We start from the raw sequence: 24,781 nt of genomic DNA, 5'->3' as shown, positions 1-24,781 counted from the left end.
TCTCTCTCTCTCTCTCTCTCTCTCTCTCTCTCTCTCTCTCTCTCTCTCTCTCTCTCTCTCTCTCTCTCTCTCTCTCTCTCTCTCTCTTGACTCACCGCGCGCTCGGTTATCGGGACGATCCTTAATCACACACGAATAATAAATTCGTTCCTATAAACGAATAAATCCGTATCTTAGAACAAAAATTTGTATCACGGCTCTCTGATATACGATCAGTGAAGAACTCGGCCGATTAGAGCCACGCACTTTGATACGGTCGCGATTAATTTATTATATATTGCGGGCAGATAATAATATGGCGACCAGTTATCGCGCACACGTATTTTCCACAGTGTAATCGGAGATTTTTATTCATCATAAATTCGTCGTCGCGTGCGCGTTCACAAATTGGCACACCACAAGTAAAACGCCGATAAACGACTCAGCCAAATGTGGATTGGTGTACGGTCAGTTCGTGCAGGACGGGTGAGCGACCGCAGCTCCGCGTTTCTTCTTCTGCATAATATAACATTTTTCAGGTCGTGACACACGCCACGTAAAGTCACCGTGAATAAATGCGACTGATGTTCTTTCCACCCGAGTTTCAAAAATTAAGACAAATGTCCCAATGATCGAACTAATAAGAAAGCACGTGAAGTTTTACATTTTTACTGATAAATGTGATTCATGAAATTACTAACAAATTTACGTGCAAACTTTATGCGTCGTTAGCATCCGGGAACATATATACATACATAATATGTTGAAAACATATTCAATAAATATTAATTATTATTTTAATGAGATGTTAGAGATTGTGTTAGTTGTCATCAGTAATTAGACTGAAAAATTAATTATGTCCATACTGAATAATACAAACTGAACCACTAAATGCTCATTAAATAATATTACGAATTAGATCTGAAAAAATATTATATTTAAATTTATTTAAAATATTATTCATATAAAATATTCTATTTAAAATATTATATATTTTAAATTTATTTAAAATATTATTTAAAATAATACTTGAAGTTTACATTTTGTTTAGAAAATTGATTATTAATGTTTTTCAATCACACTGAGACAAGGTTCAATTACTGGGACATTTTATCTTAATAAGCGACTCACTCGAACGTGAATAATATGGTTCTTGGGCGCTGAACGGACAAACGAACGGCCGCCGTAGCTCCGCGTTTTTTTCCGCAAAATAACATTTCGTGGCACGCACCACGTGAAGTCATTATGAAAAAACACGGCTGATTCTTTCCACGAAGGAGCATACTCGCACGATTTCAGATATTACACGCGTCTTCGGTTCCCTCACCGTGTGGTCGAGAACCAGCCGCTATACTCGGTAATTAGACGAGTCACTGACGTAATTGAGAGTCGGTCGTTAGAAATAATCGGAAGGAGACTGAATTGAATTTTTTTTTCCGAACCACTTCCACATTTGAATTAAGCTCACTCACATTTCTTAGAAGGACATTAACACTACGCCAATCCGACAAATCCTGTGTCGGCCGCGTTTTCTTAAGAGATGATGAATGTAGAAAATATCTAATGAAGCAATGTACTCCGCGCACTCAATGCACACTCTCTAATAAATCCCGCCGGAAAAAAATGTCGAAGAGTCGTAATTGCGCGCAGCTCTCGGCCACGGTGAAATCGATCGTTGCGTCATTTAATTTAATTTCATCAAAACCTAATAACACGAACGGACGCACGTATCATTATTTTCCATGGTCTGGCCGCGGCACGCGGGAGCTTTTAAAGCGATAATCGATGTGTTAACGGTATTTTTTTCATATCGGCCGTAAAAATCGAGCTTGACGATTTCGACGCTTTCTCGTACCGCGACCGGACGATACAAAGCGCAGGATAAAACTACTCGCGTGGTACAAAAACGTTACGATAAGATGTAACAAGAAGTCCCGTGAAATAGCGGTAAGAAAAAAGATAGGCAGGGATGGCAGGAGAAGAGACTTTTCGCTGAGGCGCTCATTGAAGCATTTCTAATCGTCCCGGGTCTCGTCTTCGTGCCACACGTTTGTCAGCACGGACAAAGAGTATCATTCACGAGCCTTCATCGCGCCGATACCGACAAGGTCAAGCACGCGTCAATTATTAAATTGTTCGACCGCGGTATATTCAGTACGCACAAAATGTATCTGGCGAAACCCAGCCTAACGACACTGGCTGGCGAATTAATGCGAATTTTGCACTTCCGTCACACCGAGTGAATAATAACGACGGGCGCTGCGCGATTAAGTCGCCCGAGGGTATGTCAATTTGAGTGCGGAAATGATTTATGGACTCGCGCGCACGAATTGTTAAAGAGAGAAATCGTACGCGCGCAGCTTTAAAATTCTCAATACAGCAAACATTACCATAAAATCATCCGGGAAGCGTTTGAGTGCGATTATCAATTTCAATTTTATGCTTCCCCAAGCGCGAAATAGCATTGGGTTTTGCTGCATTTCATGTGTAACTGATCGTGTAATTATTCATTTCGCAATTAAAGTCAAATTTAATTTGATACACGCTTATTAAAGTAAAGGGTCAAGGTCGGGGAAGTGAAAGGCTCGCGGCAATGACAGTGCTCCTCTTTGTAATTAATTTCCCCACGATTTATTCGATTCAGCGGGTTATATGATATTCCAGAGATCTTTCTTTTTACGGCTAGGGATATAAATGAAGAAGATATTAAACATTTTAACACCAGAATTACCGACGATTATCGATCTACTTTTATTAGAGCAGTCAAAATGACAAGGTTTTGAAAAAAATTCTTAATGCAAGAGAAAAAATATCTATTTACCTCTTTCGGTTTTATTCAACGTCAATTAAAGAATAGAAAATATGCGTCGTGATAAATTTGAGGAATTGTTATAAAATAATTATTATTTGTCGAGATTTAGTATTTTGTTGCTTAAACTATAAACTATAATTTTTCAAAAGAATGAAAGTATCAAAACTGCTTTAAAATTGTTTCTTTCGTAAAGTTCTATATAGGGATTTTCATAATGCTTCATTTATAGCATCCATAGCAATTTCATTCTTTTAGTAGGTAGCTTATAACGTTTATATCTTCGCATAAACATCTTCCTCTAGTCAATATTGTGAAACTGTTACTATATATCGAAGTGTCATTACGAAGTACTAATTACCCCAATCAACAACGTTCAAGATGCCGGGAGAATCGCGAAAGTCGTCTAAATTGTTATCGATATTTACGTTCACGGAGCGGAACTTGTCTTATTACGGCAAAGAGAAAGAGAGGGAGAGAGAGAGAGAGAGAGAGATCCTTCATGCTGAACAAATCCCGTCGGAGTAAGACGACTCGAGGGAATTACTCATAACAGGTAGCAGAAAAGGACACTTTCTATGAACGCGCTGCTCGTTAACGGTCGTGCACTCATGCTCAATGGTTCTTGGCGTTCGTCGGAGGCCTTGATGCTTCTTATGCGGACTTACTTTGACCATCTCGCCTTCCCTTTGACTGCGCGCGAACCTCGTTCTCCGGAACAGAGAGGATCTCGCGGTGTGCGATCGCTCCGGGACCTACCGTCAAGAATGCACTTAACTGTCAGGCAGCCAAACATGAATTACACCAACTTTTCGTGCTCTCGTTTAGTTTCTCTGTTTCTCACGAACATCAATTTGTATTTATCGGGCAAAAAGTCGTAGTTTTGTTTGCCATGAATATATTTGCCTTGGAATTAAATTAGCTCATTTTTTGGGTATCTTGAGGTGAACCCATACTCGAATGAAAATTTATTCGAGCTGATACGATGAAAATATTGTCACTCGCGGAAAGAAGAATATTTCGTTCAAGTTTAAAACAGATGTCCCAAACAAGCGGGTATTGCTATTGATTAAAGTAAATTTATTTTTGTGATAGTGGAATATATCAGGTTTAATTTCCAATTGCGAATTAAAATATTCGCTCAATAACTCAGACTGCGGCTGACTTACTCTACATAAGAGAAAAATTACTTAGATTCGATAAAATAACTTGAATATTTGTTTACACAATAGTCTACAGCAACATGTGCTATTTCACGCTCGGTGTAGGTATCGAAATGTACGCAGCGGCATGTACGCGACCGCAAATCCTATTTGCGTATGCGTGTGCGTGCATAATTGGCGCGAGAGGAAAAGCGCGAGAGATAGAAGTGGTGCATAGCGAAGTGATGCATGTGGACGCGCGGTGGTGTGTCTCCAGCATTCTCAAAGAGTGCTATTTATACTTCTGACTGCATGAGCTAAAAGAACGGCCGAGGAGCGGGTTCCTCAATATGGCAGCAGGTAGGCCGTGCAGTGATTCAGAGGCAATTTTTCCAGCTGGACCAGACAGTGGCTCTGTTCTCCGTCTGCCGTTCTGCTCGCCAAGAGCGACCATGGTCTCTCCACCTTCCTCCGTGCACTTTCGTTTCTCGCCCTCCCCGCGTTCCTCTTCGCCGTTGACGGTTCACTCGCGCGAGAAATCCCGGAGATCGCCACTTTGTCTTCATTTTTCAACCGCTGTCTCGTGGGAACGCGACTCCACGATTCTCTCGAACACGGAAACCGAAGGAGTCGGCGCGGGACAGCAGTCCCTCTAACTCGCTTTTTTCAGAACACCGGAAGAGGCTAACGACACACTTCGAAATTCATTTATCCGATTCGTCGGCAAAAAGAGCGACTCGGGATTTACCGTTGAATTAATTTTATTCTCCGATCGATACGATGGCCAATGGCTGTTAATGTTTTCATGAGGAATCACTTCATGTAAATTCGCGCGATGTAATATGTCGCAGTGATTAAATTTGCTTGTATTACACACAAGGCGAAACGATCGATTGGTACAACGTTGTGTTTACGCTGTCGTTTCTCCCAGTCTATTCTCTCGGTGCCTCATCTATTACCTAGGCATGAAATAGCGTGCAATACCAGTGTCAACATTGTTCATGTGTATTTCGCTTCAAGTATTGCTAGCTCATCGAATTACCGAATACATTGGGGCGTTGGTAGATCTAATGATTGCACTGACAGCCAATACTGATGATTGCTAGGCCAAATGCAAACACTTCGTCCCCGTGGGCGTTGGGCACTTTAATTAATATCGAAATGGCACAAGCGTAGATTCCGCGTAGGTGTTTAGCATATCCAGACCCATCCGCATCTGTCGCATTTGCCGAGACAAGTGACGTTCCATGGACAATCTAAACCGTGATCGAATATTCTTTCGAGCAGGGTTCGCGCTTCGCGGAAATAATTCAGCTGGCGATCGAACAATTCGCTTGATGACGCACGAATATCTCACGACAATCACGTGCGATCGCGAAGATTTATGACGTTTCGACGGAATGACGAGGAGCGAATAATCGCTTACTCGCTCACGTGAAAAACACATATCGTGTCCCTCGCCATAGGAATTTCGCGCGAGATTCTCCGAGGCGACAAAATTTTCCCAAGAAAACGTCCCTCCTCGTTTTACACAAATTCCCGCCGCATCAGTACCCTCGGCACCCCACTGAAGCATTTCTTTCTCTCTCTCTCTCTCTCTCTCTCTCTCTCTCTCTCTCTCTCTCTCTCTCTCGTGAGCGAGCTTTCCGTCCGAGCGGTTCGCGGAAAAATCGCGCGGCTCAGGAGGAGGATATCCGATCGCTTCGCGGGATCGTTTGCGGACCGCTTACACCGACAGATGGGATTATCTGATCTTGAATCTAGCCGGGATGGCTCCGGCGCGTATAATTGCCATCGTCGGGCGAACGAGCGTAGCCTGGTGAGCGCGCGCTAGAGAGAGGGTCCAACCTCGTCCTCCTCCTGCTCTTCCTCTCTCCGCCAGCTCTTCTCATCCTCTTCTATCTACTCTCGTCGGCAGGCCGAGCCCCGCGTGCGAGCTAGTCCGTCCGCGCTTGGCCGACGTTTCTCCTCGTTCGTTCAACAGCCGTTCGTTGGGTTGCTGCCGCTTCTGCCGCCGTGCCGGTCGCTGCCTCTCTAGTCGGCTCGTTCGCCACCGGAGTCAAGGCTGTGAACCGGGAATGTGCGTGCAACTATGCTACCTGGACCTTTTATTCCTCCTGATATTCGCCGCCGTCTTCCCTTAACGTGGCTCATATGCCTTTAGTCGGCAACGGCTACGTCTAGTAGCACGTCCGTATGAATCTACGCCGCGCCAGACTCTCTCTCTCCCCGGTCTGGTCTCTCCCGACGACTTTCTCTCTTTCTCTCCAGTTCTCCTTCCCTCCTCCGTTCTCTTCCTCTTTCGCTTTCTCTCTTGCTCTCCTCTCTGATAACGATCTTCCGGCGAGAGAGCATGGCGCGCGCACTTTTACAAACCCTCTGGCACCTGTCCACCCAAGTAGATAATAACGCTGCCGCGAACCCTACGCCGCAGCCTGATTGCCTGACTGTTACCTCTCTCTACTTACCTACCTACCAGCCTACCTACTCACCCATCTCCCTTACTACCCGTTGCCTTCTTACGCGCGGCCTCCTCCGCCGACTTGGAATCTCGGTCTCTCTTTCTTTCTGTTTTCTTTCTGTTTCTTTCTCGTTTTAACCTATCGGCTATCTATTGACTTGCGCGTCAAGGGGGGAATTTGCTCGCGATTTTTCGTGCTCGATTATGGCAGCACATTTCGCGTACATGATCCCATTAATGCTCTCTTAAATCACTCGCGATTCAATCGGCTCATGATTAACTTTGGCGTGTTTTTTGTGTCGTCGGTTTTCACCGGACGTCCTCCTCCTCTTGCTTCGATGCATTTATCTCTATGTTATCAATTCATTATGCCTACTCACGGTACACTTAGAAGCAGATTCTATCCCACGTAAAGTATGATATGCAGCCACGCTTTCCCTCTTCTCGCTCGAATCGATATTTACTTTGTCGCTGTCAGAGGTGGGAGAGGAGAGTCGCCGGGAGCATGATTTCTCAGCGGCGCGATGGTTAAGCAACCGCTTCGCTGGAAATCATTGTCTTACGCGAGAGCCAAGTGACTCTCTTTCTATCGCGTCGTGTGGGTCGTTCTCGCAAGGACTCGGCCGTCGTAATAAATAATAACGGGAACGCGAATTAATCACGACGCTCTCCGCGGTTGAGTATTCTTCACGACCATCGGCGGTCGTGCTCGCTGCGTTCTTTTTACAAAGACATATTTCAAATTGTCTTCTTATAAAATTCCAATTCACTTCATCAAAAAGTGAGTGGAATGATGTTGCAAACAAATCCATCTGATGGCATCGGTGTGCTCTTTTGTCTGATCAAGTGAACCAAAACGTTAGATATATATATATATATATATATATATATATATATATATATATATATATATATATATATATATATATATATATATATATATATATATATATATATATATATATATATATATATATATATATATATATATATATATATATATATATATATATATATATATATATATATATATATATATATATATACACAAATACGCTGAAAATTTGGCTATATTTGCCCAAAAGGCAAACACCGCAGTAGCAATCAATATCCCATGTTTACTCTCGATATATATTGACATAGATATCTGTTGTGCCACTAATCCGAATAAACACATAAATTAATAATTAATGTCGTATTAGATCATCAACATTTTGCATCTAAAAAATAATGTGCATATATTGACCTAATTACTTACTGTTCCAAATTTATAACAGAATGTGATCAATTTTTAATTTACAGCCTTTAGGTGACTTAAAGATAAAGATTAATAATGGCAATTTTTTCTTTTATTTAATTTATTAATATTCATAAAAAATTTGATGTAATTCATGGTCATCTTTCAAAAACCGGTGTTAAAATTCGACCCAGCGTATTCTTTGCTGAAATTTCCTACTTGATGGAGAATATTCAAATAGTCATGTTTTCGGCTTTACACGCGCACGTGATTATTAGAGCATAATGTTCGGTGGAATTGTGTACACGGGGAAATTCAACTGTTTGTAAGAATTCTCTTTTTTTACATATTACTTTCTATTAAAATTGTAATATATTCGTCCGAGATTTCTGCGCTTCGCTGGTGTCAGTGCGCGGCGAAAGTAGCGCGTTCATGTTTTGCCCGTCGGGGCTGCCAACACGGGCTTTCGCGATTAACGACGCGACAGGCGCGGACAAATCGAAGGCCGAATGCAAGCGTGTGCTGACGCGTCGCGTCGATTGTCGCGATTTTATATCCGGCTATCGCTACACGTCCGTGTGTTTTCACATTTACTCGTTTGCCACCTGAACGCTTTCTTGCGTGGATTCGCGACCGCGGCGGCGGCTGCGCGAGGTCTCCTCGAGTTGGGACAGCGCGGGTCAGGTACGCGAGTGTGCGTCACGTAAGATGCACGTGGACGTGTATACCTCTGCTCCGCGATCTTAAAGGTCTCTACCCGATGTAGGATCCTCCTTTCTCTCCGGTGCATGTCACGATTTCTTGCCGCGGCTCGATTATTGCGCTCCCCCCTCTTCCCGTCTACCCGCCGGGTGACGTCAACCCGCTGGCTGCGAATGCAATTCGTCAAACATCGATTTGGACGCGTAAGAACAACTCGCGCCAAGAGATTCTCTCTTGTTCTCCCCGCGCGCATTATGTAATTAGCTAATGAGATTACTCGCTGTCATACATCCAGCGTGACTGTTTCGTCTACATATCATCGTTTACATATCATCAAATTAACGGTACCGCCAACCTCCAATAACGTCCCCCGAAATCGTGATACCGATTCGATTGCCGGTGCGACAGTTTATTCGCTCGTATCCAAACTGTATGCGCGATAATCCATTAGAATAATGGAATTTTACTACATAAGTATTTAATTTAGATTAGATTACTCTCTGTCTCTGTGGAACTGCCTCTGTCAAATCAGAGAATGTAGAGAAAATTTGAGAATAAGTAACAGTAAAGAAAAAAAAGTGGAAAGAAAGAAGCCAAGGAAAATCATAAAAGAGAAAATTATGACTGAAGAAGTTACTGCTGTCTAGCTACTAGGAGAAAGATAAATTATTACCGTAACAGACAATAACGATCAACTTCCGCGCTCGACGCATGCTTTGTCGGATTTTAATATTGACCTCCTCTGAAATGTCAAGTCGTCATCATTAACAAATATCTAATGACACTAGTGAACATTTAATAATTTTGGAGACTGCTCCAACTTCCATACGCCTCATGCAATTACGTAATTGCTGTTAGCTCATTTTGCAAATACAGACGACCGATGTATCGCTCGAGCCACGAAAATTCACGTTGCGCTTAGGCCGGCAGAATTATCGATCGCTTGAGAAGATGGCATCAGTCGTGCACCTGTTTCGATTAATGGTCCGATCAGTGATACACATTCATCGATTGCGCTATACCCTCAACGAAAAGAGAAAAAAAATGAGAGACAGAAAGAGAAAGAGAAAAGGAAAGAAAATAACAACGCTCTAGTCCCAAGGCGCGCAAAGAGGTCCGCGACAGTGAAAGTACACACACGGCTACGCGAGTCGGCGGCTACCTTCCGGGTATGATTGCTGGGTTACATAATATCTAACGTAAAGACGAATGGCATTCGGAGTTCAGCGCGGTGACTCGAAACGTCCGTCGGTCGGCAGCGACCGGCCGCTGCCGAAGTCAACTAGGAAGTCGGTCGACATCGGCGAATTAGATTCAACATGTCTGCGAGGAAATTAAACCATCCATGATAACTTTGATAAAGCAAGCTCGTCAATTAACTTAATTGCTGTCTAATTAAGAAAGAGGCGTGTGTCGCGCTAATGAAACTCTATTATACCAAATCCGAGTTAAGTCACTCCACAATATGGGAAATTGCCATTCCTTGAATTCCTTCCTCAGAGAAGCTATTTCGGTATATCAATTGGTATCGCGTAAAAAAAGCTCAATGGGATAACATTATTTTTTAATGGAATTCTTTCCGCGTCCTACATCGTACTAGGAAGTAATACATGAAGTGATACGCGAAACTTGAAAGTATCTCAATGCTTACGCTCCTCAATTTCTCTTTATACCCGTGAGAATACAGCGGATCTTCTAAAAAAGATATAATATTTGGAATTGGCTCGATGGACGGAAGCACTGCTATTACATAATTGATGTCGACCCTCAGAAGACATAGGTCAGGGTAGACTCGACACGAGAATGTTAGAGCGCGCGGGAACTCGGATAAATTTGACAAGAGGGTAACGAGATGTGCTTTCAATTAACCATCCGGCTGTCATTATTCTCGGAAAGTGCCCCATCTTCTCGCCCGTTACGCGTGTCAGCGTTATGAATTGTAATTCGGGAGATTGCCTGCCAAAGATCACGGTAATTTGTGATAATTAGAACCATTTTCCTCTCTTCCTCTCATCCTCTCTCTCTCTCTCTCTCTCTCTCTCTCTCTCTCTCTCTCTCGTCCGTCTCGCTCTCTACCCTTCTCCTCGCGTCGCGTCCCACTCGGTCGCTTTTTCTCTCTCCCTTTTTCTCCGAGCTGGTCGCGCTGGCTCATACGGTGCCGACACCTTCCTTCCGAGCGTACACCGACATTACCGGTAAGATTGTAAGTAAGAAAAAGAGAGTGTACTTAGATCCTCTATCATTTGGCCGGGACGGCGCTACGCGTTCGCGGCGTGCGTTCGCACGAGAACGAAAACATTCGACAACGACCTGAGAAACAAGACCAGACGAGACGAGACGAGACAAAACGCCTGCGAAGATCTCGTGTTGTGATGAGAGTGGAACGCGCGCGCGCGCGTTACTGGAACCTCTTCCCGTCCGACGATACTAATTTAGCAATCGGCTCACGAAATTTGCAATCGCGACTAAGACCGGTGTGTTTGAGCGGAAACGTCCTTAAAGATCGGGCCGCGGGATAAGGGAGGACAAGCGCGGGCCACTCATCGATCTGCACACAAAGGCGTACTTTTAAGTTGCTAATGGACGTACCCTGTCGTCATATCGTGCCGATGACGACGACGGAAACGAATGCTCGAAGGCGACGACGACGACGACGAATCCATACGACGACGGACGCAAATGTCCCGCGGTGCGCGGAGCGTGCGAGAGCGACCGAACAAATTAAGTGTTGTCCCGACAACGGGACTGAAACACGCGTCCGCACTAGAATTACATTCGCAGATACAGATCTACACAGGATTTGAATAATGTACTTTACTGCCTCCCGCTTTCCTTCTCGTACCTTTTCTCATCCCTTGTTCGCTAACTCCTTTCCGCCGCTTTATATTCTCCAGCCGAGAATATCAGAGCCGAAGCCAAGAAGCGCAACAGGCATCTGAGTTGGGGGAGAAGCTGAGACGTTAAGCGTTCCGGAATAAATCTCACCTTCCCTCTCTTTATCTTTCCGTCGTTTTAACATGTCTTCGCGATTAAGTAATTTAAAAACTAGTGGAAAGAGATATGAAGCCATAGACTGTAAGATGAATAATAATCTCCCGACGTAATGAAGGAAAAAAAAAGAGAAAAAGAATTTTTAATTTACTTAGTACTTATTTAATATTTTTTAAAATAAGGTATCAGTGTACACACAAAGGAAGTATTTAGATACAAACGTCTTTAAATGCTCATTTATCTTTTCAAACGATAATTAATACGGCGTTCATTTCCAAATGATAATTAATACGGCAATAATTAATTTTCTTGGATGATCTTTACGAATTTAAGACGGTACGCTCGCAGTAACCTTACCTCGCGAATTGCATTGTGTGATGTCTTCATTATCGAAATTAAGTCTAAATGCGTGTAATTAAGACGGTTAACAAAATTTCAACTGACACGCTGACACTTGAGCTGAGACTGTTGTGTCGAGTCATGTGAAGCAGTGCTATATTGCCATTTTTACGTTTAATTTACATATTAAATAAATATCTCAATAATCTGTAATCTGTTTCAATTTGCAAATCGAAACAGTAATCTGTTTCAATTTGCAACTCGAGTATTCAATCAATTTATCAAGCAAATTTAGCTATCCACTATATTAAGTGCGTTAGTTAAACGCATTGTTGCAAAATATTTCTAGTATACTACATTCAACAGTCTCTTCATTCACGTACTCACTTGACACGATTTCATCGGAATGCTTCGCGCACTTGAAATAGCATTGAAAGCAAAACCGGCAAAACTTAATTGTTGTGGAAATCCACGAATCGATTGGCAGCCGATAGACTTTCAAACATCCGTGAATGTACTTCGAGAGGTATCAGTTATCAAGTGCGGACGGACTCGTTGATTGAAACTTAATTGTTGTGGAAATCCACGAATCGATTGGCAGCCGATAGAATTTCAAACATCCGTGAATGTACTTCGAGAGGTATGTACTTATCAAGTGCGGACGGGCTCGTTGATTTACACTAGGTACCGACGAGCGCGTAAAATTGCCGGGAAAGAGAAGTAACTGGCCGATTCGTCGGCCTTGTGTTTTTTGCCGACCTCCTCGAATGCAGAATTTAACGCTAGACGTGGTGGAGCAAGCCCAAGCGGCGATATAGGAAGGAGGAAAGAGTGAAGTTGAGAGGAGGAGAGCACAGAAGAATGAATAGAAAAAAGATAGTAAAATAAGGAAAACGAGGAGAAAAAAAGGGAGCGCGGCAAAGGAAAGCGGGCAAAGGGGTTCGACGAGGGGAAATAGGGGATGGGGCCATGGCCATAACATTACAGAGAAGCCTGCTGAGTGAGATATTACCGCCGTCATAACCTCTAATAACTACACAGAGCCCTTTATAACGCCTCCCAGTGCTTCATTGTGCCGCGGTGGTAGGCTCTCTCTCCTCTTGTCTCGTACGTAATGTAGGTAAGGTTCTGCCGAGACAGAGAGGGAGAGGAGGAGAGAGAGAAATAGGAGGAATGTGTGTATGTCTGTAAGAGAAATCCGCGCGTTCTCGGGCGGTGAGGCCTTACTATTACCGTACGCGCAGTATTCGCGCCTATCGGGACCTCGAAGAAGAATAAGAAATCACAGGAGAGAAATACGCAGCCAGGTCGCGAAGCGAATAGCCAAAGGGCTGGTGAATGGGACGGGGTACGATAGGCATGGAGACCGCGAAGAGCGTTACGGGCGCTGAAGACTCAAAGGGCGGGCATCGATGCGAAGGGAGCGTGTCGGAATTAGCGTGAAAAAGGTTCGCGAATCCGTGCGAGAGAAATCACTACGCGCGAGAATCACTCCGGAATTTGATTAGTGGTTATCGGTTTCCTTTCGACCGAGTTGTTTTACCGCCGTTTCGTACTGCGCGATCCCTTTGCGCCAGCCTTTGATTGTTTTTTCTGACGTTTTTTTCCGAGTTTTTTCTGACGAACTAACTTTTCCTTCTGCCTCTACCTCCGCCTGCTCGCGAGCGGTTTCAACTTCGCACCTCCAACTTTACTTTACTTATTATTTCCGCAATATAATGAAATAAAATTATGAAATAAAATTATGAAATTCCGCCGCTACTTAACTCGCCGCGCCCCGCCGCCCCGTTCGCGCCGTGTCGATGAGCGTGCCTTTCGTGGGAATGTAAAGCCTGTACAGTGGTGAGCCTTGATCTATAGCGGCTACGATCTTTTATAACGATTACATTAGATTGCGGAAAATAGCGACAACGCAAGCTGTATAAAATTTGGGCGATGTCGAACAAGATTTTGTGCAGCAGTATTTTCATTAGCGTCTCTTCTTCTTTTTGAATGTAGTGCCGCCCTGAAAAATTTGATGGAATGAAACCGCTGAAAGATACACGTACAGACACGCGATGGAGATAATTCTGTTACCCACATTTAATCGAGTTTACGCGCCCAGTGAATTCGTTGTCAATCTTTTGGCGTAGCCGCGGAAGGGAAGCGACACAAAAATAGCCGGGAAGTCCGTGTAGTCCATACATATCGTCGACATTTAATTACCGTCGGATATATATGCGACTACTGTGGTAGCGCAGCAGCACGCGTAATTTTATTACCCGGCGCGACTCAGGTGCGTATCCTGCTGGTTCACAGAACCACGAGGATGAATCGGATCCGACAGTGGCAGCAACATTTCCTCTGCCTTTCCTCCACCTTTCCCCCTTTGCGTTTCCGCGTCCGCAATGCTTCGCGGCCGAAGCGGCGTCCCTCCTCAAATAACGCCCGCGGCGGCGTTACGAGTGCGCTCGTGCACGTTGTTTCTTTTATCGGACCTAGCCTTCCGTGCGATGAAATTGATATTCCGCCGCGTAAGAGGTGATTTAAGCACCGGAAGCGCGCGATACAACTCTTGCCGATCGATAACACGGACATTTCTGCGGTCGCATGGATATTCTAATTCGACGACGATTGAGAAAATATCTCTAGGCTGCGCCTAATAAAATGCGCATAATAAGGGAGAACAGGCACAAACCTGTGTATACAATCGACGCCGGAAAATTCGTAGTCACGGCGATAATTCTAGTATACTACATTCAATAGTCTCTCCATTCACGTACTCACTTGACACGATTTCATCGGAATGCTTCGCGCACTTGAAATAGCATTGAAAGCACCGGCAAAACTTAATTGTTGTGGAAATCCACGAATCGATTGGCAACCGATAGAATTTCAAACATCCGTGAATGTACTTCGAGAGGTATGTACTTATCAAGTGCGGACGGGCTCGTTGATATTTTGAGAGACTTCTGAATTAGAGCTGGATCGATAACGCGTACACATCCGATATGTACGATGAGCATTCGCTTCCTTATTCAATCAGAAAGGTACTGCGAGTCATCGTATTAAAATTAATATGAAAATGATTTGAGAATCAGCCAGAGCGCGATCATACAAAAATTTCATTAGTCTCTCTCTGATCTACAATTACTGCTCGAAATGAACAATTCTCACAAGAGAGTCATATAAGGCTTACACCATCGACTCGGCTTAACTTTTGCATGTAAGTGAAAAAAATTGTTTTTCTGCTTACTCAGCCAATAATTCAAATTTTTTCAAGTTATTGAACGATAAATTTCTACGCTCTAAAAAAATTCGTTAATCACTTGCACGTACACTTCTTAATTATGGTCATTTGATATATATCTTGTCGAATGACAGAAATTAATTAATAGGAATTGGAAAAATAAATTTCAGTGCTCAGATTTGAATCGCTAACTTTGCAGTTAACACATAGTGTTGATCTCATTCGTTCTCATTCGTTTATAATAACTTGAAAGAATATTAATTAGTTGTATTTTGCATTTTTGGCCCTATATGCAAAATTTGATCTTGGTGCATGATTATCCCATATAATACTTTTGATTAATGGGATATTTCGGACTTTTTTGTCCAACGTTTCCTTCCTCTTCTGTTTCGCTTCTCGAGCATTCCCTCGACAAAAGTGTCTTGGCTATTACGCTAGCGTGACGTCCACTTTGTTCTCTTCGTAATGCCAGCTTGGAGCGCGCGTTTTGAAGTTAATATCCTGGCATAACTCTAGTTCGAAGAGACGTGTCACTTATTATCACCGGAAACGACATAAACGTGTATATGGCGAAGAAAAGCAATCGGCGACAAAGCGCCGATGCTAATTGCCAAAAAAATATCAGCAACGTCCGAACAGTTGAGCCAGCTTATTGCAAAGAAACCAATTTTACGCCAAAAATATGCACGTCTGCATACGTATTTTTGGCAGTTTTAAAAACGAATATCGATCGAATGACAACAACAACAAAGGCAGCAACTGCAGTTGTTGCGACAACGACGACTATATCAGCTACTAGTTGCAGTAATGTTTTCCTGCAGCAGCTGTATGCTTGTAGTAACTCTGTGTCGGTGCAAAAAGGGGGTGGGAGGGCATTTACGGCAATTGTACGTATGTAGCACTTGGCATACTTGCTTCTCTCGGCTTTTCTAACCCCCACGCCTTCCGCCATATGTGCATTCCGTATTCTTTGACGAGCCATTAGCGTAGTTAGACACCTGGTTTCTGCTTACGGGGAGAGGGGGGGAAGGAGAGAGGAGTGGAGGTTTCCCTTGTATCTTTGTGTAACCGCGCAAGCTAGATGTCTTAGAGACATGACGACGATGACGACGACGACGACGTGATTCCGCGACGAAGCCGCTAATGTAACGCACTTACGTTCCCATCGCGCCGATGCCGCAATTAAAGACGTTTCGGAATGTCGTAGTCACAGAGGCGTCGTTCTCTCCTCAGAAACGCGTGCAACTGGAAGTCGTTGCGACAAACGTCGGCCGCGCCAGCCGTGCCGCGGTGCCGTGCATTCCTGAAACAAGGTAGACCTCGTTCCGACGCTTAGCCAGCACGGGATGCCAGGCGCTCCGGATACCCGGCGTTACACGCTGACCCTGAGGGGGCAGCGCTTCTTTCTCGGCGATAGCTGGCTGAAGCCGAGCCGAGAACTCGAAGAGAGTTGTGTTCGCAGGTACGTAGCGACGATGTTGCGTCTCATGCACTCGATGAATTCGACTAATGAGTTGCACGAGATCGCAAGCGACATCATCCATGATCCATCGTCGATCGGTTCGCACTTCGAAGCCGTATTTACAAAACATCGACGATTTTTTCTTCTTCCCTCGCTTGCCCGTCGCCGTTAAAGGATTATTGGCGACCGGTCAGTCCGTATGCACATCAAGCGGAATTTCAAGATCTCGTGATCGCTTTTCGTCAATTTTTTGAGATCGCGAAAAAGATTCGTCACAGATCCGCGCAGCGCGCGTACACCTACATGCACGCGAACGTCGCCCAGCCGCCCTCCGGCGATATATTCATGCGCGCCGACGTGTCTTAATTTCCATATGAATAATTTTGCGGTGCATATGAACGTCACACTCGACTCGGCGTCTAGTTGTGATTCCGGTTGTGTCATTAAATTCTTGATAGAAAATAAACCGATCAAAAAGTCCACCGGTCTCCGTGGCGTGTTGCTCGTGATGGACGTACGTCGGTTGCATCAGTGTGGCAATCAATTAAAAAAAAACAATAGCACAGTTTGCAACTGTGTCATTGTTTGCAACTTGTATGTACCACCATTCGTTTCGTTTGTAAAACGGTTAAAAACGGAGGTGTTAGAAAATAGCTAGCAACGGGCTAACAGTTATCACAAATCGCTTGATACTTCAATAGAGAATCGTTCGTATTCGTCTGTACATACCTTCTTTATTAGGTTCTTTGTGTTCCAACGATTCAGTGCTTTTTGAAAATATTGTTACGTCCCGAACAGATCGATTTATATCAACAATGACAAGATGATGACGTCCTCGAGAAACGAACGGCGCGTTTTTCATGACAATGGATCAATAAAGGAAAATCGGAGAGACGCACGGGTGAGCGGAACGGTTATCCCACACGAGCTCTTAAAATACTGTGTTCGCTCAATCGTGTGCGCGTTCAGGCAATAAACGCGACCAACTGAACGCTCAATAGACTACTATTTACGAATTCTCTCGCACTATCAGTCACAATCTAGTTTCGCGTTTCGATTCGCCTCAGCTCGGCCCGCTGGCTCGTATGCAACTCTCTTCGGTATTGACTTTTTCGAAAAGTGGCTTTTAGAAATACAATCAAATTAAAATCAACTTTCCATACTTTTTCATCGGCTTTTATGCCATGATGCAAATTCCTGATCTTCTTTTTTTATATTAAAGAAATAAAAAATTAGTATTAATCGATTCGGAGTTGAATTATAAATCAGCAAAAACGGCGTTGGCTGTTTTTGGGTATCTTAACAAATGGCAAGGTTTTCTCTTAGATTTTGAAATATTTATTATTACAAAAATATTCTTTTTATTAAAATTATTATATTATTAAATATTACATATTAATATATTATATATAAATTATTATATTATTATTTATTGTTATATTTTATTAAATATTCTTTTATATTTCTTTTTGAAAATTCTAAACTCTCTCTTTTATGAATCTTCTTGCTAGCTATTATTTAACCGTAATATTTTAATCGTTGAGGTACAAACGTTAAATGAATAGTTGTTAATTATTTTTCTGTTGAAGCTGATTGCTAGATTCATATCGGTCTCGGTCGCTCGCGTGCGCTGAATTAGGATAAGCGTAGCACGTCTTGAGGCGTCTTATTCTGAAAGCTCTTCATGTCACGCACGCTCGCCGAACGGCGTAGTCGTAATATGCGTCGGACGTAATCGCGACTCAACTTGTAACACGCCGCGCCCGCGACATTGTCGTTACGGTATAATGCGAGCTTCATTAACGGGATTACAAGAGCGCGAGAGGGATCACGCGGGTTTTGACCTACCGCGACGTAGACGACTCGAGATCGCTCGCGAGCGATACGCGAGCCACCGATGAAGCCGCCGCCGCCGAGCAGGATTTAATCCTTTCTCTCGGACGTGCGTGTGCGCCTACGGAGGCCGCGCGCGCGGCGTTATAACGCCACGGCGAAGCGTGAAACCCTTGAACTTCTGGTGTACGCCGTCTAGTATAGTGATTACCGCAGGCGGCAAAACACACCGCGGGCTACGATCGTCTGGCGCATAATTTCGAGCGCGCGCGCTTTTTCCACCGACTGCCGACTCCCGCGGCTGCAATTTGCGCTCTATGTGTTCCACTGAGATTCGAACGAGTGTTCCGAGCAGATGCGTGCGATAGTTGATGCGGCCTCGCGAATTATTGTACATATGAGCTCGCTCCCATAGCGCGGCGGGAAGAAGCGATTCGATTCGGGAAAGCAGTCACGGAGAATGGCATATCAATATGTAGGGTGGTGGAGTGATAAACCGAAATTTTTACGTCGCCCCTTCCAACTCCTCGCGTTAGAAATAGTCAATTGGAATTCCAGAACCCCCATTTCGAGAAAAAAGATCAATCAAAATTTTGTACGATGTCACTCGTTCTGAGTTCCAACTACTTCAGTTGGAACCCATTAATTCGGGGTCCGTTTCGGAAAGGAAGAATTAGTTCAAAATCTTATCTAGAAATTGTTGCAGCAATTTCATCTAGAAACGTTCATGCTTTCATTCGATATGGCTTCGCGTTACTCTTACAAAAAATAATTATTCGAAAATATAATAATTATCCGAATGCTTATATTTATCTGTTACAACGAAGGGCGCGTTGCGATTATCCAAGCGACCGTTTCGCGGAGCTTTTCGTGAGCCGCAGTAACGGCGCCGCAGCGGAAATCGACATTCGGCCCTCGCGCAACCAGTTTACGAAGTTAGCCGGCACGGACAAACAACGATGAATCGTGTGCTCGGAGCTTCGCCTTTTTGTTCCAGCATCGAGTCAGCGCGCGTGTTGTTTTGTAAAACGCCGCGAGCCACATCAGGGAATCGAACGGTAACGGCGGCGGCGAGGAACGTTTCGCGGATACGGTGGCGAAGGCACAACGGGGGTAAAATCAATGGGAGAGAAAGAGAAAGAGAGAAAGAGAGAGAGAGAAAGAAGGGGTGAGGGGGAAAGAGGGGGAAAGAGGGAGAGAAAGAGCGGGCGAAAAAAAACGCGTATCTTCCGAGTCTGATCGTGCCAGTACCGATGTACCTTTTACCTTGCCGCGGGCGCGCACACGAATCTATAAGCGCCGAGAGAATTCTCTCGTGCGGTATCGGGGTATAACGGTGTTTGCACGAACTCACGATTTCCATATTTCACCGACGAGTCAATGGTGTATCCAGTGTTTGATTTACGTAGTCTTAGGCTGCGCGTGATCGATGAATCTTTTCCTCGGCGATTAAACGTAAATTACGCCGGCTACGAAATTATTATCGGTTCCCGACGATCGACTCCTCTCCGCGCTGGCGCGAGAATTAATTTGCTCGACAATTTGACGAAGTAAAGGGGGGAGGGAGAAGATCACACGCTTTAAACGCGACAGATACCTGACGTGTCGCGGACTCGATCTATCGCTGACGAACAATATAATAATCGGCCTACCGCGAAGGATTCTATTTTAATTACGATACACCGACAATCCCCTTGTGAGAGCCGCTCGTCTCGCCAGTGATTCTCGATTCTATCACGGACCACCGCGAGTCAGTTTTTCACGAGTCAGTGTTACACATGCACCGGAAATTGATTCGCGCACACCTGTGTTAAGTTAATGGAACATTTCGCGAACGATGTAATTCGTCCTTTTACACGCACAATGTTCCGCCGTATTTTTAATTAAATCACAGGATTCCTTTTCGATGTTGCGATCCCTAAAGAGCGTGAAAGGGAAGAGAGAAAGGAGGAAGGAAGATGAGAAAAAAGAAAGAAAGGCAGCGAAGGGAAGAATAAAAACCAACGTCGATTATGTTCCTTATAGGGACTCAGGTGTCGCAAATTGAGAGTATAAAACCGGGCTTGATGAAGAATTGATACCATAGTAACGCACTGTATCGATAGTCACTCAGCTTGAATGAATGGCTCAGCATAATTTACGGGCATCGACTGTGACGAAATGTCGTCATTAACGGGCGGCGGATGTGCAAGCGGTTGTGTAGACAACGCCGTTTTGTCCGGGAATGCGTAAGCTTACGGTGCTTAAAGATCTTGAAAGTATAGCTATCAATAGTCGTATATTTAGCTATGAAATCGAAATAGTAGTAATAATAGTAAATTTTTGGGTACATTAACAAATACATTTTCAACCAATTATGATTAACTACGGCAGAGAAATCTTTTTTCCATGTACATTAAAAGTAAATCATAGAAAAGAATTTATATTCCATATTGTATTTTCTCTAATAAGTAGTTTAGCGCTAAAGGAAGATCTTAAAAAGGCCATTTTTTTATCCACTGATGGAGCTTTTACTCATCATTGGAAACTGTTTTTGGGATTTTGTAGAAACAAAAAATAATTATTTGTCCACCAGATCTGAGGAAAGTTATGAAAAAATCAGAACATATAATTGATTTATTGTTATTCTGACTTATGTGTGCTTCGAGACATCTATCTAATAAATTGTCTGAAGACAAGTCCTCATGTATCATTCCGATCTATATACCTTGGCCAATATTTTTTTTCTAAAAACTATTCCTACGGAATATTCTTAAGACAGTAAGCTTTAAAAAATTATAAAAGAAGAAAAACCGGTTTCTTAAAATTTACAAACGAGAAAACTCTTTTAATAAATTTTTCAGTTGAACCTTATACAAAAAAAATTCGAGAAAATAATATATTGATTAGCCGTCCCGCCCGTAGTTTAAGTAGTCCGGGGTACATCCGATTGCCTCATTCCTGGCGGTGTTGAATGCGTACTGGGGAGCGGGGAGATGTTAACCCCAATGTCAGTGGTTCCGCTGCACGTACTGGGTGATCATCGTCTTCATGGTTCGGTTGGCGCGTTCGACTGCGGAGTTATACTGCGGTGTATAAATACGGTAGCCTCGGATAACTTCCCTTTTACGGATAAATAGCTACGCGATTTTAGGGGAGTCTGCTCGTCCTTCTTTATTTAATTCTCTTTTAGCTGGTCGGACGGTCGGCTGTTTTCCTTCATGTGAGTAGCTGCGTTTCCTTTAACCCTCGAAATACCGTACACGTTAATTCTTTTTATTTGATGTTTGTGTTTCATGCAAAAGAGGTCTACCCGACGATTGGATTGAAGCCTGTTCAAACTTTCGCCGTAGGCGCTCATTCGTAAACTCGTGTTCTCTACTTGTAAAAATGCTCCGCGCCGGTTTATTCAACGCGCAACTGAAGTACAATTTATGTTGGTAAAACTAAGTTTTGTGCGTTGAGTCATCTGAATATTTCTTTCTTATATCTGCAAGTTCGCTCTCGAATCGCGCGAAAGTCTCACGAGCGATGACGAAATCAGGAGTCAATTTTCCTTCTCGGAAAAATCGGGAGACAACGTAATCTCGTGCGAAAAAATGAACAATACACTTGTTCCCTCTATCATTATGATTGCTTTTCGCGTTATCCAAGATGCGGGAAATCAACAATGGTACATAGACTCAAGTTCTGACTAATTTTTCTAATTATCATTTTCTTCGTCATTAGAGAGGAATGAACTTTTATGTCGTACGTGAACCGCGCGCGCGGACGGACACTACGTAAAAAAAAAAGTTGTAGACTAAAAGTTTTTTCATAAAAGTTGCAACACTATGCTACCTCACGCGCAAAGTTCAATAATGCAATTCTCGTGTTTTTAATATTATAATTATTTTATTCAAATGTAGTTTAGAGAGGCAAATGGTTTAAAATCCCGGCGATAAATTTCAATTTGCTACGGAAAATAATACTATCGTGAAATACGAAGGATTCGACACGGAACATGTACTGGCGCAATCACGGCAGTATTTGAAAGACGCAGAATTCGAGAAAATCGATACTCACGAAAAAATCGACAGAATTATTTGCGTGGTGCGACTTAGATAGTGTGCGTTAGCCAACTGCCTTACAAAAAGAATTTAGGAATGCATGAAATCAATCTACTAGAATTTGCCTTCAGACAATTTATTAAGTAGGCGTATCAGAACATACACTCAGAATAACAATGAGAATTTCATAGAAACATTCGCCCCGAGAAAAATATCTATGCCGAAAAAAGAATGGTTAAAATCATCAATTTTCTGGACATATGAGCATATTCAGTAATGGCCTTATATAAGCATCCTCAAAATGATGGAGATGATAGCTATAATTAATGTCTTCGAATTTTAAAGAAACAAAGATTGACACTCGAGAAGCGAGAATAACTCAAAATGAATTCAAAATGTAAAAAACATGTGTCCCTTCTGCAACCGTGAAATAGCCAATGGTAATGCCAAAAGTTTTTACATATTAAAATTTCGTGAAAAGTAAAAGTTTAATAAAACTTTAAACGTGTTTTTTTCGAAATTGTGTTTTCGCACATAGATCGAATTTAGAAAATACTACTAATCTGATTATCTCACGATTTTACATTTATATTCAATAAACATGTCGTTATCGTCCGAAGCGCAATCAACAGCCAACATTAATTTTTTCTATTTATTTTTTTGGAGCTTAGAAAGAAAGAAAATAAATAAAAACCGGAAATTTGTTTAATGTTTTTATTATATTGAAAATATGGATATGATATTAATTACGTTGTTTTAGATAATAATTAAATATAGTACTTAAATAAAATTCACTGATCAAGAAACTTGCATAATTTTTGTTTTCAGACAACCGCAAAATTTTCAAGATGGTCATCATTTGCGTGCTCGCAATACTGGCCTAACTTTAATATTAAATTCATTAAAACTCATTAAATTCATTAAAATAATGTATCATATCAAAATTAAATTGATCATCATATCATATCATATCATATCATATTATATCATATTATATCAAATTAAATTAGAACTTTGATATCATATTAAATTGCATATCCATTAAAATGATGTATCACATCCATTTAAATTTAAGAAATATATAAGATATCATTTTCGTAATCTACTTTTTATAATCTACTTGTAATGCATTTCTGATATATATGATAAATATGTATTTGTGAACTATATATAAATATTTATTTATTAACAAATAATATCATATCATATCATATCATATCATATCATATCATATTATATCAAATTAAATTAGAACTTTGATATCATATTAAATTGCATATCCATTAAAATGATGTATCATATCCATTTAAATTTAAGAAATATATAAGATATCATTTTTGTAATCTACTTTCTATAATCTACTTGTAATGCATTTCTGATATATATGATAAATATATATGATATGTGAACTATATATAAATATTTATTAACAGATTCCTGAAAATCCTTTCTTCCGAACTCAAGAAAACTTTTTTAGTGATAGAAATGATTGCGAATACTATTAATATTAATTGTGTCTTTTGTTTTTCATTTTCGTAACTTATGTTTCTTCTTTTCATGTTTCACATTATCCATTACCTTTTATTTACGTTTGGCTCTAAAGGTTCGCTTCGACTTGTCTTGCCTCAGTCTCTACGTTTTCATACGTCAATCGTCGTCGACGTAGCTCTCATATCCGCTATCCGTACGTGACTGGATCGGAGAAAGTACAGGTAATGATACACAACCGCTCGCGCGCATAGCACACGTCCATATTTACTTCCCGGAGCTCAGCAACCGTCTGTTCCTCTTCTGTTAGGCAGAAGCCCACGTATAAATAGAGATAGTGCAATGCACGCGCGCAACGCAGAAAAATAAGATATGCTAATCGTACTTAGGCTCATTCGCTAATATACAATTTATCAACTGATTATTCTCTATCACAATTGACCAAATTTAAGATTGACTGCTTGCGCTTCACTCTCACTTTATTATGTGCATACAAGGGAGTCATCTCTATTTCGATCGGTTTTTTTTGTGCACCGAGGAAACGACTAATCACTATATATTATTTCTCGCAACTATCCTTAGAAGCTAAACTCGACGTTCGACCGCTTTTCAGAAACGATCACATTCGCCGAAACTTTAACGTTCGTACGATCTTCCCAATTTGGATTTCACTCTGCTATCGCTTCTACTTACTGTGCATCGAATACGACGCGCTCGCGTAATTACCGAGTCCGTTGAACAAATGATAAAGCTGAAGAGAAAACACGACACTTTTCCTTTTCCGCCTTTCTTATCTGATAGAAGGGAAAATGTGTTTTACGCGTTCCTTCAGAGAAAACGTAACGCATTACGATATTATCAGCGTACGATGTATTCCATGAAAATTAACGTGCGCACGGTAAAGAAAGCACCACGTTTTCCACATTCGATTTCTTCCATTGCACCATGCGTTACATCACGGATCTAGTGCTCCACCGGATTTAACGTTGTAATTAGCATTAGCGAAAGGGTCGAGCTTCGAGTTGAGAGAGAGAGAGAGAGAGAGAGAGAGAGAGAGAGAGAGAGAGAGAGAGAGAGAGAG

At 42.3% G+C, this 24,781-nt stretch overlaps 1 long non-coding RNA gene across 2 annotated transcripts in view; it reads left to right on the top strand.

The window, feature by feature from the left end:
* The window catches only part of LOC116849396, a 74,501-nt gene extending 51,209 nt beyond the window's left edge, over positions 1-23,292 (top strand). For both annotated transcript variants that reach the window (XR_004379129.1, XR_004379128.1), the window contains 2 exons: positions 16,123-16,351; positions 23,041-23,292. This is a non-coding gene — a long non-coding RNA (uncharacterized LOC116849396). The remainder of the gene's footprint in view (positions 1-16,122; positions 16,352-23,040) is intronic.
* Positions 23,293-24,781: the final 1,489 nt, after the last annotated feature.

This window comes from Odontomachus brunneus, unplaced genomic scaffold, assembly GCF_010583005.1.
Source record: "Odontomachus brunneus isolate Ranch 3 - 2012 unplaced genomic scaffold, Obru_v1 Obru_scaffold_114, whole genome shotgun sequence".
NCBI lineage: Eukaryota > Metazoa > Arthropoda > Insecta > Hymenoptera > Formicidae > Odontomachus > Odontomachus brunneus.
This window is presented reverse-complemented; position numbering and strand designations above follow the sequence as displayed.